This window comes from Rhinolophus sinicus, linkage group LG18 (genome assembly GCF_036562045.2).
Source record: "Rhinolophus sinicus isolate RSC01 linkage group LG18, ASM3656204v1, whole genome shotgun sequence".
Classification (NCBI taxonomy): Eukaryota; Metazoa; Chordata; class Mammalia; order Chiroptera; family Rhinolophidae; genus Rhinolophus; species Rhinolophus sinicus.
This window is the reverse complement of record NC_133767.1, coordinates 7153970-7174335: the sequence shown is the minus strand read 5'-3', so window position 1 is coordinate 7174335 and position 20366 is coordinate 7153970. Positions and strand designations below refer to the sequence as shown.

General features: G+C 48.5%; 1 protein-coding gene and 1 non-coding gene across 4 annotated transcripts in view; one reads left to right on the top strand and one right to left on the bottom strand.

The window, feature by feature from the left end:
* SNX29 (sorting nexin 29) overlaps window positions 1–20366 on the top strand; it is a 425148-nt gene that overhangs the window by 158223 nt on the left and 246559 nt on the right. The window lies entirely within an intron of this gene.
* TRNAV-UAC (transfer RNA valine (anticodon UAC)) lies at window positions 11077–11147 on the bottom strand. Its single transcript has one exon. It is a non-coding gene; the product is annotated as a tRNA-Val (tRNA).

The following is a 20366-nucleotide window of genomic DNA, read 5'->3' as shown; positions in this document are numbered from 1 at the left end:
TGCCCTCGGAGCTCACTGACAAGTGAAGCAGACGGACGAGTGGGAGAAGTTATAGGACAACATGACCCCTCACCTAACGTGGCACTGAGGAGAGTCCACGTGTGACAAGAGTGCGGCAGAGAGCCGTCCCCCATGCTCGGCCTAAGGACAGCACCAGGGAAGGGTTCTTGGAGAAAAGGCCATCTATTTTGAGGGCTGAAAGCTGAGGAGGGAGTCTCCAGGTCAAAAAGGGATGGCTGACATGGCCAAAGCGATCTGAGGAATTCTAAAGAAAACCTCTGTGCAAAAGCTGGAGGGTGGTTGAACATAACAATGGCTCTTTCTGTAGTCAAAGGATTTCTTTTTTAAACTTCTTTTTTTAAAACAACAATCAGGCACAAGACCGGGTAACCTACCAGGACGTGCTTAGTGGAGTCCCACCTCTGTGTCTTTTGGGTGTTTCCAAGGGGCCGAGGCACATGTGACAGCCTTCTAGGGGCAGGATCAGGTGACAGGGACTCAGACTAGTGGCTGTACCCAAGGCCAGCTCAGAACCAAGTCTGGGGCCCCCCAAAGAACAAAGGCTGTGGACTTGTTGGCCATTACGTTCTAGCCAAGCAAAGACAGTACATGTATGATGTTTTGAGCTAATCCGTAAATCTTGGTTTCCTTTCGCTTCAGTGAAAAATCTCTAACACTTATTATTCTTATGAACAAAGCCTCCAGGGGTGATCAGATGGCAGGGGTCTTCACAAAGGCATCTTTGTGAAGCTATGTCTATAAGAGGCATCTTTTGTACTTGGTTCTGGACGTGTGGTCAGGTTGCGGCAGGCATTTGGGTCAGCCCAGGCCCAGGACGCAGGGTAGAGGCAGCACAGAAGGGAAGGTTAAAGGTCCTGTTCTGAATCATTTGAAGATCTGAGCAGCTGACACAGGGATCTGACCCGATCTCAGCAAAACCCAAACAAGTCGCCATCTCCGCTCAGAACTCAGCAGGCCTTCCTCGACCTACATGTGTCGACTCTCCAGTGTCCAGAGTTAACCATCTTCACTGTTAACTCTGCAGTAAAACGCGAGTCAAAGAAGAGGCCCTCTGGCCTTCTCAAGGGCCCCCATTAGACAGATGAAGCGACTGAGGTCTGTGTTTTACATGTGGACACCAGCCAGCATCCAGCCTGCATCCTCCGGCGTTCTAGCAAGACGCGACTTCACCAGGGTGTGAAATCCCTCGCGTACAGATTTCTTTGCTCTCCCACTTCTTCCTCACAGTTAATCCTCATGATGATTAATCTTTTTGCTCCTACATCATCTAAAGAACAGTCTTGTTCAACATTCTGGCGACCTGAAAAGCGCCGTACGTGTTTAATGTTCATAGGCAGCCACTCAGAAAGGTGCAGAATGAATTGAATTAGCATCGTCTGGGGGTGTGAGATGTTGTACCCAGCCGAGGCCTGAAAGGGAGGTGTATGCTGACTCGAGAGCGCGAATCACATCCTTACGAAAGGAGAATGTTCTCATGACTTTTTAATGGCCCCTGAAAAGGAGTGTGCTCTATTAAGGTAAGCTCTTTAAAAACTAAGGCTTTTGTAAGTCTGAGAGTTTGAAGAGAGAGAGAAAGAGAGAGAGGGGAAGAAGAATCTGTAGACTGTATGATTCATCAGAGACAGGCAGCAGGGTCTCTGTCGACTTTAGAAAGGGGGCTTTGGTTTCCTGGGGATACCGAATGCCTTGGACTAAGCCTCAGGTTGTGAGAACATTTATTTAACACCGAGTCCACTAGCCAGCTGGTTTCGTCTGCAGGCAGCAGGGTCTGGCTATGATCCTTGATCCAGAATTCATTTGGATCTGCCTTTGGGACGGAAATTTGGACTTGGCCGATGCTCATAATTAGTTGGGATTATGGAGCAGGACTGTGGTGGAGAACAGACAGGGACGCAAACTCCCCTTGGGGCTTTTGTAAGAGCAGGTGTTAGTGTTGTAATGCAGCATCGCGATGGGTCCACCAGGGGGTACAGTGTAGTTCTTCTGGGGACTTAATTGCGGCCCCTCTTTGTTTCCTTACAGTTTCCCTGTTATTCATTCCACAGAGCTCAGAGTTCAGATCACCCTGTGGTTAGAAGCAGCCCCGTCAAGCTGATTTCTAGCCTTTGCATGTTTATCACTTCTTCTGTTTTGGAATGCATTTCCCCCATTCAGTGATCTTCCACTGAGTTAGGATGAGGTGTAGCTCCAGAAAAGATAGATGTCGGATACATATGTGTGATGTCGGTCATATTCCAGGGTGATGCTTTCTTATGGTCAGCTATCTGGAGAATTTTTGGAGTTCTTTTTATAGCGGTTGAGGGCTGAAAAAGTCAGCAAAGGTGAGGGAAAAAAAACACACAACTCAATTCAATGAATATTTGTCGAGTGTCCATTCTGTGTCAAGCTCTGGGAGCTGGTGCTCGTCCATGCAAATGTCTGGAGAAAAAAGAGTAAGTTCTCTAGATTGTTGCTCTTCAAAGTGAGGTCTCTGGACCAGCAGTATTAGCATCATTACCTGGGAGTGTGTTAGAAATGCAGAATCTCAGGCCCAGCCCCACTCTTTCAGAATCTGCGTTTTAACTGAAGATCCCCAGGTAGCTGTACACACATTATAGTGTGAGAAGCACTGCTTGAAGTTTATGTAGATAGATGGAGGGCAGATATTGGCGCACGTTGCCGTTACTCCCTCACCTGTGCCTGTGGCAGGCATTACTAATCAAACCAGATGCGTCGTCCACCGTCCCCTCCCCCCCCCCCCACGAAGAGCCCTGTCTGAGCTTCATAATACATCTCAGCACAGTCTTCTTGGTAGCCACTTCCGGTTGTTTAAAGCAATGAAATTGAGAACAAATTCATCCACGTTATCCCACCTCTACCACAGCCTGCGATTATCTCTTACGTGGACAGCAGTGACACCTGGTCTCCCTGCTTCTGCCCATGTCTACAGAGTCATCTTTTAAAAGTGCAAAATTTCCCTGCTTAAAACCCTTTAGTGGCTTCCCATTGCAATTGGGATAAAATCCAATTCCTTCTCATGCCTTGTAAGACCCTGCGTGCCTTGGCCTCCCTTTGTGCCTCCCTTTCCCCTTTGCTGCCGTTCTCTGACCCTCTGGCCTCATTCCAATTCCTGAAACATGCCACATTTTTCCCACCTCAGGGCTGGGACAGACCAAAGTCACAGTCTCCCCAAGTTTCCCCACTGTCCGTGTGAGAAAGGTGGGGAGCACAGTGATTTGATCTACCTGAGGCCACACAGCCAGTCAGAGCAGGAGCCAGTTCATTTCAAAGCCAGAGACGCTCGTGTGCACCACCTTCCCTCAGAGGACCACAGCGGGCAGCCTCCAGCCAGGCCTCCAAGTCGTCCTGTGCTTCCCGGGTCTGGAATGCGCCTCTCTCCCCCACCCCAATGCTGTGTGTGGCGGCTTCTCCTCATTGCTCAGGGCCGGCCTTGGGCCATCACGTCCCCAGAGAGCCCTTCTCTGGCTATTCTGCCCCAGCAGGCCCCACTCTTCTCTGTCTCGGCATCCCAGTTGTGTTCTCCAGGGCACTTGTCATAATTTGCAGTTAGTTTTACCTATTTGTTATTTGGCTTGTTTTCAGTCTCTCCGCTAGTATCTAAGCTCCATGTTTGTGTTATAGGCCCACACCCAGAATATCAGCACAGTTTCTGGCACATAGTAGGTGTTCAATAAATGTAATTTGGACATATGCATGAATGAATTATGGCAGTGGAAGGACAGTTTGTTCTAAGATGTCCAAATTAAACACCAAAACCAAAAAAACTTGAAAAGCCAGGTAGCTTTCGTTTGTTGTCCAAATTCGCTAGCAACGTGCCTGGAAAGATGGCTTTGAAGCTGTTCTTTGGATTCGGGAACTGGTTCTTCAACTTGCGAAATACTGTGTTTGGCTTCCTGTTTGGGCAAAGAGTCAAGCCATGATTTATCAGTTGCAAAAAATAGTTTTTCTTTTTCAAATAAACAGTCACATTCTCTTCATTAGAAACCCATCTGCCGGGCCCTCTGCAGTCCCGAGGAAAGGTTCTTGTAAACACAGTAGAAAGATTGCGTAGTCCAAGCTAACCCTGTTTCTTTAGTGGTAGCCGTTTTGTGGACATTGGACTGTTCTGGTGATGGCCATCTTTGCCCGGGTGCCAAGAGCCCATTCAGCATTAGTGGAAATGCCCGTACGCTTCAAGATGGGAACAAACAAAATTCACCAGAGTCAATCTGGAGACCTAATCTGGCTTTATTACAAGATTGATGAATCAGGCAGTATCCTGTCTAATGACCAGAAAGGTGCTCCTAGGAGTTGTACAAAATGGACGGTGTCTGTAGGAAGGGGGCTGGGCAGGGGAGCGATTAGCGAAAGAAAATAAAGGGTGATGTTGGGGCCAGGACATCTTTTCTTTGGGGGAAGAAAATGGACTGTGTCCATTTGAAAGTGTCACCAGTGAACAGGGCTTCTTGGCCACTCGCTCCAGCCTTAATGGATGGTTACCATTTAAACACCAGTAGGCAAAACTCTAGTCAGTTGTATTTGTATTTCCTGAGTTGCTATGGAGATGGAATACGTTTTTTTCCTCTGTATTTATAAATCAAATTTCCTTTTGATGAATTATCAGCTCATTTCCTTGGCATCCATGTTCTACGTATTTTTGCCATGGGTTATATGAGGGCTTGGCATCAATAAAGATGCTGGCTATTTTTTTTTTTAACCAGCAATGCCTCTTTTATTAATTAAGACTATAGCACAAATAACTGGCTTTTTGTTTTAATGGGTTCAAAGTTCTAGAGTCTAGGAATAGTTATAAATTGTCCTTCCCTTTTAAACTGTTGCCCAGTAGGTTTTTAGCATTTTGATGGTCTATATGTTGAGGATGACACCCTCAAGCCTTTGCGTGAAGGTACTTACAAGGACTTATGATCATTAAAGGGGAAAACGCATCGGTAAGCCCTGTTGAAATCCCCCTGCCCTCTTTCCCAGGGTATAATTTCTTTGGTAGTAGATATGGTTTAAAGCCTTGAACTCTGGGCTTGCTTTTCCTTCGTACACAAAAGAACAGCTCTGGTTTTCAATCTCCCAGTGAGACTCACAGTGGTGAGGTTGAAGTTTCCAGAAACATGGCTGCTCACGAGAGTGTAAATCTCCCCAAAGCTCCAAGGACTCCGGCTGAGTTTCTGTGAGGAGCGCAGCGCTGTAAGGACAAAGCAGGGGTTTCAAGAGCCTGTGTGATGGAGCGCTGGTGCCTGGCAGTGTTTGATGAGCACTTGTTTTGTGCTGAGCCCTGGAGCTCAGAGAGATGCTCAGGGATCAGGTGAGCTGCGGGGTGGGTCTTGGCCCCGCCCGTCTTTTGAGTTGCATCCCTTGGGAAGCCATGTGTCTGAGCTCTATGTTCCGCATCTGCAAAATGGGTGTGCTAATAGTTCCCTGAGAGCTGGCTTTCCAAAGACCACATGAGATGAACGAGCCAGTCCCAGCCTGGCCGGGCCTATGGCACAGGAGGGACTCTGATTAAATTTTTCTTCCTTGTTCTCTGTCTCACATCCGTGTACCTGGAGTTTATACAGTGCTTTCTTATTTATTACCTATTTTAATCTGTAAAATAACTTCATGGGTGCTGGCCTTTGAATATGCAATTCAATTTGTACCGTTGTGTCACTGCTTAAAAACCCTTCCTGGGCCCCTCACTGCTCTTAGTGTCCGCTCGCCTCAGCCTCAGCCCCTCGAGCTCAGCCCGCTGCTGCAATACACACACCCTTCACCCGTCTGTCTGCTCCAGCCACGTGGTCCAGTTTGCAGGAGCCATGTCCGTCTTCCACTTAGGGCCTCTGCATTGACCATTTGCTTTGCTTGAACCTCCCAGGGGGAAAAAGCCCCCCGCAAATTCCTTCCTTTTCTGACCAGCCAGTGCCTGTATCCTTTTGGCTTCACTCAGCCAGAGGTCCAAGGCCAAGGGGTCCAGGGGCTGGTCAGTCAGAGGATGCCGGGCACATCATTTCTCCTGTACTTGGCTTTGGGGGTCACCCTGAGAACAGTTGCCGTTATGTCATCGTTCATGTAAATCTGTGCTCAAGTTCTGTCTTCCCACTGGAAGCAGCCACTCCCTCCCTCCCACGCTCCCTGCAGCCCCTGGCAACCTCTGGTCTACTTTCTATCTCTATGGATTTGCCTGTTCTGGACATTTCGTATAGGTGGAATCGTGCAACACGTGGTCTTTTGGGTCTGGTTTATTTCACTTAGTGTAAGGTTTTCGGGATTCATGCACATTATAGCAGGTATCAGTGCTTCATTCTCCTGGAGTCCCAATAATATCCCTTTGGATGAATAGGCCACATTTTATTTATCCATTCACCCATTGATGGATATTGGCCTGTTGTTCTTACTTTTTGGCTATCATGAGTAATGTTATTACGAAGTTCATGGAAGTTGCATGAATATGTTCCTCATTTCTCTTGGGGATATATTTAGGAGTGGCATTGCTGGGTCATATGGTAACTGTTTAACTTTTTGAGGAACTGCTACACCGTTTTCCAGAGCCTCTGCACCTCTCACCAGCAGTGGAGGAGGGTGCCCGTTATTCCATGTCCTTGCTAGCAGTTGTTAGCCTCTGTCTTTTTGTTTTGTTTTGTTTTGTTCAGGCATCCAAATGGAAGTGAAATGGCATCTCATTATGGTTTTGATTCGTAATGATGGGTAACGATGTTGAGCATCTTTTCATGTGCTTACTGGCCATTTGTATACCTTCTTTAGCGAGATATCACTTCAAATCCTTTGCCCATTATTTAATTCAGTTGTCTTTTTTAGTGTTGAGTTGTGGGAGTTACTTGTATAGTCTGGACACGAGGCCCTTATCAGATATCTGATATGCGAATATTTTCTCCCATCCTGTGGGTGGTATTCCACTTTCTTGATGGTGTCCTTGAAGCACACATGGTTTTAATTATGATGAAGTTCAGTTCATCTATATTTTTCTTTTGTCACTTGTCATTCAAACCTAATTGAGTTTGTTTTTGAATTAATGTTTCTGTCAATTTTATATCTCAAGATGATTTGCTATTTAGAGATTACCCTTTGGCTCTGGCCCAATGATTTTGGGAGTCTTTTGGATGGAGAGCTCTTCATTCCCTGTCTGGACTCAGCCCTGTGCTGGACACACCTCTGTTACCGACACTGACATTACTTAGGGTGTGGCCGTCTCCCTACTGAGCATCATAGCGGGTGCACTGGGCACAGCTCTCTCCCTACTGAGCATCATAGCAGGTGCTCTGGGCACAGATCTCTCTCTACTGAGCATCATAGCAGGTGCTCTGGGCACAGCTCTCTCCCTACTGAGCATCATAGCAGGCGCTCTGGGCATAGCTGTCTCCCTACTGAGCATCATAGAATAGCTGCTGAGTGGATGATGGTGTGAAAAACGTTCCTTTCTGGTTCTTGATTTCCCACCATGCATGCATCACTGATTCTTCTGCTGCTTCGCTTCTCTATTCTCTCTGTCTCTCTCTCTCTCTCTCTGAATGTGTGTTTCTGTATATGTGTATGTCTCTCTCCCCCCCTTTGTCTCTATCCATCCTGCCCCATTTTTTTTATCTCTGTCTCTAGTCTCTCTGGCTTCGTCTCTCCAGCTCTCTCAGAGTCTCTCTCTCTCCTCTCTTTTTTTCATTTTTCTTTAACTTTTTCTTCTAAGCAGTTAACCGTGTTAAAGGTGCAGAAATAGCCAAACTAAAATCAGTGAATCACTGAGGTGGTGATTAGTAAAAATGTCTTGTGCACACACCAAAAAGACCGCTTGTAAACGAGGAACCCTCACAGCAAACATGGCCTGAGACTTGGGGGCCGTGTGTTGTTGCAAAGCAGCTTGTACAGTGAGGAGGCAGTGACTGCTTATTCTTCAGAGTGTTGGTCACAATGTCAGAATGTTCAGCGTTTACCTCATATGGACCAGTTCAAGTTCTGCCTGTGATTTTCAGCGGCACAAGCAAGAAATGGCCAAGGCCAAGTTCGTCTTGCAGTATATAAGGACCTTTAGCTTTGTGTGACCAAACTGGTTCTGTCTGCTCAGGGAACCTGCCAGGTTGGTCTCCATTTGTGTTTAACAGCCACATCAGATGCCCTTTGCAGGTGATTGGAGGCAGACCTGCGCTCTCTCCGTTTCTTTCTTTCCCGTCTCTCTGTGATTGTCTTTGGTGTTTCACAGGCTTAGGACAGTTGTACACAAAATGTTGAATTCTTCACTGATATGGCCCAAAGTTGGCAGAAGTTACCGGGGAGTCAGCTGGTACCGTGTGGCCACAGAGCTCAGGTTTCCATGTTCCCTATTGGGAGGGAGCCTGGCCCCCTGGCCTGCAGTAAGTACTTAATTTGAAATTTGGTTAGAAAAGCACAACGATACATTTTCAGATTCTGAGGTACAGTTTTGGCATGTTGGAGGGGAGCAGTGCAGGCAAAAATTTCCTCATGCACTGTTATTGCTGGAGTTTGCCAGGAGTTTTATTATGGAAATCACTATTTCTGCCTTTCCATTTTCCTGTTGCTCTCCTATATTGTTATATTTTCACCTGTACAATGTTGGAATATTCTTCTGGGTTCTTGCCTTATGATTCAGCAGCAAGACTCAAAATAACACAGAGGAAAGCAATGCAAAAAACCTCTGGGTAAAAGAGATTTGCACACCACACTTGTTTTATTGAAAGGAAAATTAATCAGTGTTTTGAATAGAAAACTGAAACACGATAAAAGGTGGCTGGAAACACAGGTTGTAAATTTGATGTGTGTGTGTATGTGTGTGTCTGGAGTGTAGATTCTGATTTATAATCACAGCTCTTTTTGACAGTGTATGGGAACCTGAGGGAATTGAATGGTAAGAGGTAAGGATTCAGAAATAAATAACACGTTAGGGGATATTGGAAAAGTACCGTTTTTTGTTTCTGTACGACTTGTTTCTGTCTGGAGGCAGGGAATCTGTGCGAAGTAAAACCTGGTCTCTCCGTTTTTAATGTATGCTGCTTCTGGTTGCATGTATTAAATAACCCAGGACTGCTTTACATATTTATTTCCCAATACTATAGGTTTTCATTTTATGACTCTGGTTTCTTCATACCAATGTGACATAAATCTCACTAAGTACATGTCCATCAACTGTTCAGCAGTTATAGGTCCTGTTGGTTGAACCAACAGACTGGGTTGGAGAAAGGAAGGCGTTAGTTAAACGTCTTCATTGGAAGGCCCACGTCCAGGAGACAGCAGGACGCTCAGAGGGCTTCCACCTGCCCTCTGTCCTGTGGTTAAGGAGCTTTCTTGCAAGTCTCCTCTAACAACTTGTGTTTACATCTGCCTGGCTGGATTTAGTGGCACCCCATGGGTGTCAGGGAGGCGTGAAGTGTGGTCTTTGCGCTTCCTGCATGGCTCTCCTGGGTGAAGTGGGAGGAAGGAATGGGCGACCAGGCAGGTGCCCCTGCCGGGCTGGAGACGTGGTGCTGGCAGGAGCCCGTGTTCACTGATGTCCACTGAGCACATTGCGTGTACTAGAGACGGCACGTGGGGAACCCGCGAGCCTGTATCGGTCTGCCGCAGCATCCGGCATTTGGGCGGCTGGTAGATGTTTAAATCGTTCAACACCGTTTCCTGGGCTGCATCTCGCTCGCCAGGCTGCAAACTCCTGAGGACAGGAGTACGTGCGTTTGGCCCCTGAAGTACCTTGCTCAGTGCTACGTACCTAGGAAATATCCACACACGTGTTGATTTATTAAACCGAGACTATTTCTACTGAAAAATGTATGTCTCTGTGTGTACGTCTATGCATTTTCTGATTATAAAAGGCTATACGTTTATTAGAAAGAATTTTTAAAACAGGGAGTAGGACAAAAAAAGCAAAAACTAAATCACTTTTAATCTCATCAACCAGAAGTAGCCACTGTTACGATTTTTGAAGTGCGATCTTTTTTCATTGTTTTCATGTCTCTGTGTGAAACAAATTTGGATCGTTCTGTGTATGTCATTTTGTATTCTCTCGTTTCACGTGGGATGATGTCATAAGCATTTTCGCATGTTGTCGGATATTTTTTTCTTAACAGATTAATGGCTTCATTGTGTCACACTTCCTGTGGCAGGGCACTGCCGTGAATTGTTACTCCTGCTGTGGTGACTGTCTGTATGCCTCCGTATGCAGATGTGTTAGTGGGTGGTTCTAATGATTTCACCAGGGTCAGCACCTATGAAGAGACTCCCTAGGCCTAAATTTAAGGCTCTTGACAAAGACTGTCAACATGCTTTCCGTGCCTGCTTTCCTTCAGCCTCACTGGTGTTGAGTGTCACTATTTTAACTCTCTGCTAATGTGGTAGCAAGTTTTATTTTCTATTTCTGCAGCAGTTGAATTTTTCCAAGTGTGTTGACCATATGTTGTGGTGGTGGTGGGTTTTTTTTCTGGCTGTGAAGAGTCAATTTATTGTCAATTTTGATTTTTTTTTTCCCATCCGATTTTCAGGTTTTCTATTTTTTGTTTACTTGTGTATATTTACAAGACTAGCAACACTTGGCCTTTTTTTTTTGTGGCGAGTATTTGTTTTCCTTTTATTTTTTTGCGTAATGTGTTTTGACCTGTAATGGTTTATGATTTTCACCGAATCAAATCTGTTGACTTCTTTTTGTGATTTCTTCCAGTGGTTTGGAAACTTCTTACAGGTTCTGAGAATAAATGTCTCCTTATTTGACTTATTTTAAACTTTTAAATATCTTTAGTCCATTTGGAGTTTATCCTAGTGTAAGATGTAAAGACAAGGTCTGACCTCTCCCTGTTTCTGTCCTCTACCCATTAATTTACCAGTTACTTTGTTCTACGTCCTTTAGTAATGAGTCTTCTCCCTCAATAATTTGTGAGACTGCTTTTCTGGGTCTGTCATGACATACAAAACCAATCATTCTAGGGCCTGTATCTGGCTGTCTTTCCTGTTGCATTGAACTGTTTGGTGGATACTGGTACTATATTCATTATTGTAACTTTGTTGTGTGTGTAAGTGTTGGAACAAGTCTCAATTTACTGGTTTTTGTTTGTTTTTTAAGGAGGGCGCAGCTCACAGTGGCCCATGCGGGGATCGAACCTGCACCTTGGTTAGTAGCACCATGCTCTAACCAACTGAGCTAACCGGCCACCCCTAAAGTAACCTTTTGTTTGCCCATTTTCTAGATGAGCTTTAAAATTGGGTCAGATTAAAAATATAATTAACTAGGATTTCAATTGTAATCTCATCAAATGCCTGGATGGCTTTTAAGAGGATTAACGATTTTTGAGTAAAACTCTTGTCGGGCCTGGCCTGCTGGTGCCTTAGAAGTCATTGTGATAAACAAAGGAATTGACGCAGGACTGAGGCAAGGAACCCTGAAGATTGCTAATCCTGTTTTACACTAAAAGGGAGTTTCGTGATAAAGGTGTCAAAGTTTTCTAGCTTCATGCAGTGCTTCATCAAAGACCTGGTGTTACCAGGACCTGGTGTGTCCCCATGTCTGCCGTCTGTCTGTCTGTCTGTCTGGGCCTGTGTGTGCTCTGACGTCTGTCAGTAGCTCTCGGCCTCTGCTTCTCTCCTTGTCTGTCTCTATGTCCCTGCCTCCCTCTCTCTCAGTTTTCCTCTCTTCCAGGTCAGTCTCCCCACGTGACTGTGAGCTGATTACAGCAGCTCCAGGCCTTACTTCTTTCTAGTTCAAGGCCAGTGTGGAAGAGCTCTTGCCTCCTCGGTCACAAAGCTGTGTACCCATTTCCTAAGTTGTACTGACTCTGACATGCCCATCTCAAGCAGTGGCGGGCCGGGGAGATGACAAGGCTCTGATGGGCCTGGCACAGGTCGCATGCCACTCCCGCACCTGGGCTGGAGGCAGTCCTGGGGTAGAGTCAACAAAAGTCAAGTGCTCTTTCCCAGAAGTTGGGTGAATGGAGTCCAGGCAAATGTCTGCACTGATTTCTTACGAGTGGAGGGACGCTCACAAGAAATGCACCATGGGAGAGTGCAGGGGCGTGGAGGGGCTCTTGAAGCTCCCAGTGCCCTGACCTTTCCTGGAGGAGTTGCTTTCGATCCTGATCTCGAATCCCATGTGTATTGGTGTTCATGGCCCTCTTGTATGTTGAAAGCTGCCAATCGGTCTGTCTTTGTGCTCAGAGGAGCAACAGGCCGCTAGGTTTCACAGGGAAGAGTGTTGATGCCAAGAGTTCATTGCTGTCTCTTGTGGCTGGCTCGCCTTATTACCAGAGAGACCCAACCCCAGGTAGCCCCCCAGAGGAAGACACTCTTGCCGATTTATTATCTCTCCAACAGCTGATTTCATGGAGGGATGAATCAGAGCAGCCATTCCTCATGTGGTTGTTGCTGCAAACCAAGACGGTGGTGGCTGGCCAGCCAGAAATTGTATGGAGGCCTTTGTGGTTAAGGATTACTGCACGAGGAGGAAAAATAGGTGCTTTGAAGAAGGCAGTCAGTGAAAGTGAGGGCCGTCGGTCTAATGAAAATATGTTCCCTTCTCAAAAAGCGCCGTTCATCTTCATGTTTTTTCTTGTCGCTCGTGTTTCTCCAGCACATTGTTCTGGGGCCCTGGGTGGCATTTTGTGTTCCCGTGAGAGGTCTTGCCAACCTTGGAATAAGTGGCCCGGTGATTGAGTCATTGGTGGCTCAAGAGGTGCCTCTTGTCTGTTAGGGACGCTCATGGCCTCTTGGGGCCTCCGTCCCAGCCCAGATGTGTGTGGGGCATTTCATCAGGATGAATAGTTGGGCTGGGTTTCAGGTCCGTCCATTTAGGAGACTCCAAAGGCACGGACCGCAGGCCTGGCTCTGCGCTCCCGGGAGCTTGGTGGGACCTTGGGCATCCCTAAGTGCCAGGGGTTCCTCTGCTCACACAGAAGAGCCACTGGTTTCACCTGCGTCAGTGAGTCACACAGATTATGTAGGATAATATCTGTCAAGACCTGGTGTGGCTATGTCAGTCCGTTCATCGCACCGGTGTCCGTTATCTCACATCAGGGTCCTTTGCGGCTCCTGCAGAGGTTAGGCTCCAGCAGCACGGATGAGGAGAATCACTAGTTAGAATTGCTCTGGGCAATCCCGTAGGAGGTACCATTTTGTAGAGTCTCCTTCTTCCAGCAGTAGAATCGATGGTTGTTTCTGAAGTCAAACACCAGATGAAGTGGCTGGTGGGTATTTGAGAGCTAGGTTGTTCTCCCTCCCTCCCTCCCTCCTTCTTTCCCTCCCTCCCTTTCTGTTAAACCCCACAACCTCTCACTTTAGGAGGAGCCTTGTACTAGGAGAAGCATGTGGCAGCTAAGACTCCCAGGGAGCAGTAGTTCTCATGACTGTTTCGTGCGTGTCTGGAGCTGGGGGAACGTAACTGCGGGGGGCACACAGTGTTGGCCTATTTCTCTCCCTCCCCTCTCTTCCTGCACCTTTCAGTGCAGGCCTGGTGTCTGTCTCACGCGTACAGTGATCAAACACTGATCCACGCACGTGGTCAAACATGAATAAACTAAATGTGCACTGATGTCACTCTAGGGCATGTGCCGGACGTGACTGAGGCCGGTCGCTAGCCGGGGCTGTCCCCCGGCTCGGAGAGTGAGTGCCGGGGCAGGTTTCCTGTCCGGCCCTTGCTGACCTCTGAGTCCGGGCTTCTCCCTTTCTGCCACCCGGCTATTTCTCTCCCCCACGCCTGGCACCTCCTTCTGTCGTTGGTGATACCTGCCACCTTGTGAGGAGGTTTTTAATGGTGAAGTCAGTGAGAACACATTGGGCTGAAGGACTCAAGGGGTGTGGGGTTGCAAGATAACTCGAACTAGATCCCGGTGACGACTTTTGTCCCCTCAGAGTGATAACGTGGGGTGTCAGGTTCTGAGAATGGAAGAAACTATTCTGTTTTTTCCTTCCTATCATCCCATGAATCACATGGGCTGAATGGAGCATTTCTTGTGCTTCCTGGAAGCAAAATCATCTTTGCAATATTGATTTGGGCCCCGGAGTGCCTAAGTGGAAGCTGGTTTACCGTCTCTGAGAGGCCGCCCCACACGCCTGACAACTGTTTTCTGCGGGAGGGACCGGGGAACGGTGCGGAGGGATTAACGCGCAGGATCGTCAGTCACGTTCAAGCACAGATGTGCGTCGCTCCCGGAGTCACATTTCTCACCATTTGTTACTGTTACTTAATTTGAAATGGCAGTTTTGTGCTCTGAAAAGAACAGTCACGTTTCTCCTTCCAGATTTGTTGTGGCAATTTACGGGTGGCTCTAATTATAATGTTTGTTCGCTCAGGCTGCAGGTAGGGCCCACCTAAGTGGTGATAGCGCTGCTTTAAAAATAATTCTGAAAGGCCATGTTTTTCTGATAATGACAGAGAACACTGATTTCTTTCTTCCCTACAAAAATTTCTCCTGAGTGGTAAATGGAAAAATGCAGTTTCCCTTTCTTGCTGGATCATTTCTGTGGTGGGTGAGAGTGTGGGTTCTGGAATCGGTCATTCTTCAGGCAGAATCCTAGCCTTGCTTCTTCTGAGCTGCGTGACCTTGGCTGAGTTCTGTGATGTGGCCCAGCCTCAGTCTCACCATCTGTCAAATGGTGGAATAAGAGGAGCTTCTCACAGGGGTGACTGGTACTGACATATCTGTGATGTGCTGTGACAATGTGTGTCAAGCGCTTAGTGGGGGGGGGGAGCCCTTCCCTTCCTAGAAACTGCCCGATACGTGTGACCGCTATTATGATTCTTTGCTTTCATTCTCATCATCGCTTGGCTTTTGAAAGATAGTGACAACTTTTGTTTCCTCTAGCTAACTTTTCCTAGTTTTATTTAAGGGAACAAATTCTCTTGAACACATTGAAAAGTATAGTGCCTAAAGAAATTTAATTTTACTCTTTTTTGGTTTGTTTTCTTTTTTACCAAACCCAAACTGGTGGTGGCCATTTAGCTCACGTCACTGCCGCCCACCTCCTGATTTATGGCAGGACCGCAGGCCTTGGCTCTGATGGATTCTGAACCAGACGTTGTCTCCTGCAGCAGCTGCATCTGTCTCTTTGGCTGGAGACACCCTTGTGCTGGCTGCTCTGGAGCAGGCTGGTTTTGCGGTTGGTGGTATGTTCTGGAGAGAGGAGTTGGTTGGGGACATGCAGAGTTTCTGCTGCAGGCACAGGCCACCTTGATTTCCCATGGAAGGGTTACCTGTTTGGACTCATCAGCCATTTGAAATTGGGTTAATAATTTCCTTAAGACTCACTCTTTTTCATCTGCGAACTAGGGCTATTAACGATGGTTACCGATTAAATGAGTCCACCAAGGGTAATTGACACAGTGCCTGGTGGGTAAGCGCTCCATAAATGTTAGCCGTGGTGCTTTTATTTCTGTTGCTACTTCCTTGGAGAGCGCTAATGATGACCGAGAGGGTGTCCACAGGTGTTGACGCTGTCATCCCTTTCCTCGGAGTCTGTCATTTGGGCTGATACATATCAACACTGAGAGAAGTTCGCTGGTAAAATGAGGTGGTACCTTTCTTTCAAAGGTGGGCACATTGTCTGGATGTCTCCAAGAACATCTGGCTTGCAGAAGTTCTGACGTGTGACTGGATGGTCCAAGGAAGGGAGAGGATGCAGGTGGGAGGCAGAGCTAATAATTAGTTGCGGCCAATAATCCTCCTGTTTGGGGCTGGGGGCGGGGGTCACTGCTGGGATAAGCCTTGGATCAGAAACAGTGCTCAGCGTGACCATTGGTGACTGACTCCTAGAGTCACATGTGGCCTTCAGGCCTGACCAGCACGGAAGAGCCAACTGGTGGCGTTCTGAGAAGATGCAGCCCCAGGCCCGCAGCCGTCACTGTCAAAGGCGACAGGTTCAGAGCATCTGCTCAGGTGTGTGTGGGGGGGGAGGTCGGGGACAGCTGCTCTGAGAAGAGATGCTGGAGCTCAGACAGTGAGGGGGGTGGGGTGGGGCCCTGAGCACGAGGACCTCAGAGGTTTCAGGAAAGGATTTGACCTTTATTCTGAGATGAACGGGGGACTGACAGGATCAGATCTGCTTTTTAAATTTCTCACCCTCCCCGCAGAGAGTTGAGGAAGGCAGAGTCCTGTTTGGGGTGACCAGTTGGCCACTGCAGTGGTCACCCAGGCCAGGGATGGTGGGTGGCAGCTGGGGCGGAGGTGATGGGAATTAACAGACGACTGAAGGATTTGGGAGCGTGTGTGGGGGTGAGTGGACAGCGCAGGACTCCGTGTCTTGCAATTTTAGCCAGAAGGCTTTGTGATCGGACTGTTCGTAATTCAGTCCTTGTGCCTTAATCTTCCTATGGCCTGCACAGTCGATTTCCTTCTACTTTTCCCTGAAAATGATCCTGTGGGTAAAAATATCTTGCAACTTCTTCAGACGAAGCAAATACACGCGTGACTGAAAGCGATTTGTACTGAGAAAGCAGCCGGCGGTCCACGGTCCGCTCAGGCGTCGTGTCTCCTCCCAGAGCCACTGGTTCCATGCTCCTTTTACCAAACACACAGCAGGGCCCACGTTTTGTGGTGGCGTCACCCAGCGCAGCGTTACAATATTTTGTTTATTTTCAGCTTCAATGAAGGCTGAAAAGTCCCACTTCCAGGCGGTCTCCAGGCTGGTTTTACTTTGCTTTAGATTGTTTTTTTTTTGTGTGGACTCTGCTTAGGAAGTGCTATTGTAGTGTGTCTTTAAGAGAAACCCAGCTGTAATGGAGGCCACTTGTGTTTCTGGCTCCAGCCCTGCCGCTGTCCAAGAGCGACGATCAATCTAATTTCTGTCCCAGAGAAAGGTGGCGAGTCCCCGTTGTGGTGTTTACCCGCGTGGGATTACCCCCCCCCCCCCAGTCCCCAAGCCCAAGTCGCCCTGATCACATGCTTGGATTGTCGCCGCCCCAGCCCCTCCTGGCCCTCCCTGCGTCCACCCGGCCGCACCTGCCCTGCTGTGCAGTGTCCGCTGCCTTCACAATGACCCTTTGACAACAGAAGTCAGGTCATGTCCCTCACCGGCCCCAGCCTTGCAGGCCGCCCTTTGTGCTCGGGACCCAGTCAGACCTGAGCGTGGCCCTCAGAGCCCCACATGGTCTGGCCCCGGCTCCTTTTTCTCTGTTTCCTGCCACTGCCCTGCCCCGGACACCTCCCCTCCTTCTTCCTCGGCACGTTTCAGTCTCAGACTTTGTTCTTGCTGTCTCTTTGGCCTGGAAGGTTCTACTTCCAGGCCTTTGTATAGTTCTCTTCCCCCTTCCGTCAGGTCTCCACAGTGGGGAGAACACCTACTCAATGGGATACAGGAGAGAATTAAGGGAGGTAATGTGCGCTGCCCAGTTCCTAGTAAGTGCTCAATAAACGATCGCCGAAACAGTGATCCAACACCCCAACAATCCATAGGAATCACCGTTATTCATGAGTATGCGCTGCCTGTGAACCGTGCTCGTCTCCTTGGCCTCTCACTCCTGCTCATAAAGGGCCGCTGTAGAACTGTCCCCTCCCAGTGCTGGCAGCCTCACCTCGGCCCCGCAGCATTACGGGGATAGCGCCGCTTCTCTGGCTCACATCCCCTAAGAGGCAGCAGCCATCTGGGGGGCTCTGGGCACTCGGCCATGCGGAGCCTTCCGTGGGCCACCAGCCGCCTCTCCAAGTGGCGCAGTGCCCATGGCGAGGGAGCAGCTGTCTCTTCCAGCTGCCTAATTGCTCGTCAGATCCACTTGAGCACCAGCTTAACAAATTCATTGCTTCAGCGCAGCCGTCTTCCTCATGATCTGGACTGCCATGCCTGGGGGTCGGGGTGGGGGAGGGACCGTGTGTCGGGCCCGAGGAATCTTCAGACCCAGAAGACGCTGGTGGTATTTGGGTCTCTGGTTTGTCTTTGTGGACCTGGCAGCCCCAAAGGAACGGACATGTGTTTATTCAGTAGGCGTCTTCTAACCCCCGCCATGTGCTAGGCAGGTCTTGAGATGAGAGATAAAATAAAAGGTGGTGGACGCAGTCATTCGGGCCATAAGCCACTGGTAACTGGACATTGACCTAGATGTAGTCCTTCGTTTGTTCATTCATTCCTTATTTTAACAAATACTCAGCAAGTGCCTATCATGGGCCAGATACTCTTACAGGCATTTAGGCAAACAGTGAACAAAACAGAAAAAGATCCCTGCCCTTGTGGAGTTGCATTCTAGTTGAGGAAAGACACATGACATCAACAAACATGATAAACAAGGTGTGGCCATATCACGGTATTTAAAACCCCAAGATTGGATGAGATCCCCAAGAGAGCAAGTGTAAATGGACTAGGACTGAGCCCCAGGGCTTCCCATGGTAAGAGGATGTAGGCAAATTAGGAGGTACCAGCAAAGGAGATGGAGGAGTGACCAGAGAGATGGGGGAACCAACAGAGTGTGGGGTCCTGGAGGCCAAAGGAAGAGTATGTTTGAAGAAGGAGAGAGTGAGGCAACTGTGGTGTGTCCAGGGCTGATGAGGGATCCAACGAGATGGCAGCCGTTGGTGACACTGACCAGCACAGGTCAATAGACTGGTGGGATGGAAGCTTCATTAGGCAAAGTTGGAGAGAGACGAGGAGAAGGGGAATTGGGGCCAGTAAGTGTAGACAGCCTGTTGGAGCAGGTTGGTTGCAAATGATACGTCGCGAGGAAACGTGGCAATGGACAGCAGGGATGTGGAGGAGAAACGTTTTTGAAAGACGATAATCAACACTCATTTGACAGTTGTTTATGGAGCACCTGCTGTGCGCCAGGTGCCGTGCTGTCTGCCTTCCAGCGGGGACAAGAATAGCTCCTGAGTACATGGGACTTAGCTCTACGGGGGTTTCATGGTAGGAGGGGGCGTGACCCTGACCTGTCCCCTTGGTTCCTGATGTGCACAACCCCTACGTTCTTCCCTGTTCCACTTGGGTTGTTGACAGCGGAAATGGAACACCTGTGCTGCCCCCAGACGGGTCTCTCTGGGCTGCACCTGAGGTTGGGGCAGGATTGTGTTCTTTTCTGGAAGCTCTACAGGAGAGTCCATTTCCTTGCTCATTCAGATGTTGTGGAATTCGGTTCCAAGCGGTTGTAGAGCTGAGGTCCTCATGTCTTTGCTGGTTCTCCTACCGGCCTCTGTCCAGTCCCCGCGCATCGGCTCCTGCACTGCAGAACCAGCCGTAACACATCGACCCCTTCGCACGCTTGGAATCTGACTCCCCTTCTGCGCGTCTCGTCTGTCTTCCTTCTCTGCTTCCTTTCTCTTCTGCTTCCAGCCAGAGAAAGTCTCTGCTAAGGGCTCGCATGATTAAATTGGGCCCAGCCCCTCCAGTAAGCCAAGATAACCTCCTCACATCCGTTTTTCTGTGTAAAGGTCCGTTTTTCTGTGTAAAGCAGCCTAGTCGCAGCTCCCGGAGATTACGGCGTAGGCATTTGGGGAGCTGTTCGCCTGCCACACCCATGTCAGTCAGTGCCACCAACTGGTTGTTGACACCAGAAATCTTGGAGTCGTCATCCTTTGTTTCTCTGTATGCTTCCTGTTCCATTTCCAACCCATGGGGAAGTCCTGTCAGCTCCAAAATACATCCCAAAGATGACCGACCTGTGTGACCTTCTCTCCCCTCCCATCCTGGGTCGGACCACACCGTCTCTTGCTGGGGGTTGTAGAAGCTTCTGACTGGTCTCTTTTCCGGTTCTCCCCCTTCGCAGTCCGTTCTTCACACTGCAACCAGATTGACTTAAAAATAAGCCAACAGAGCATATCACATGCTTCCCCTGCTTAAAGCCCTCCATTGGTTTGCCTGCTCCTGAGAATAAGGTGGAGAATGCTCTTCACAGCCTGCAAGGGCCTGTGTGATCTGGCTGCCATCTGCCTTACCGTTCTCATCTGTGACCCTCTCCTTGTTCGTGATGCTTCTATCCCACCGGCTTTCTTTCTGTTCCTTGAAGAAGCCCCCTCGATCCCATGTCCCAGCACTCACCAGTCCCTTTGCCGGAATATTCTCCCCTAGGAGATTTCCGTGACTGATCTTGTCTCGTCAGAGAGGTCTAATCTCCTCTTGTCTACAGGAGCTCCCCCCAGGTACTTTCTCCTGGTTTATATTTTGCATAGCAGGTGTTACCATCAGAAATTATCCTCTTTATTTATTTACTCGTTTGCTGCAATCCAGATGTAAGTGCTTGGTGTCCTCCCCCCGTGGGAAGCAGCGCATAGCCGCCTCTTACCGTTTATGTGCTGGGTGAAAAAACACGATTGCGGCATCAGAATTCTAGAGCTGTTTTGCAGAATGAGTTGTATTTCTAAAAGAAAAAGCACTTTCTCTTACTCTACTCCCAACACTTCTGGCACCAAATGTGGGCGGGAGGGGGGATGGGTTTCGACACCAACCGATTCTCCAACTTTCCT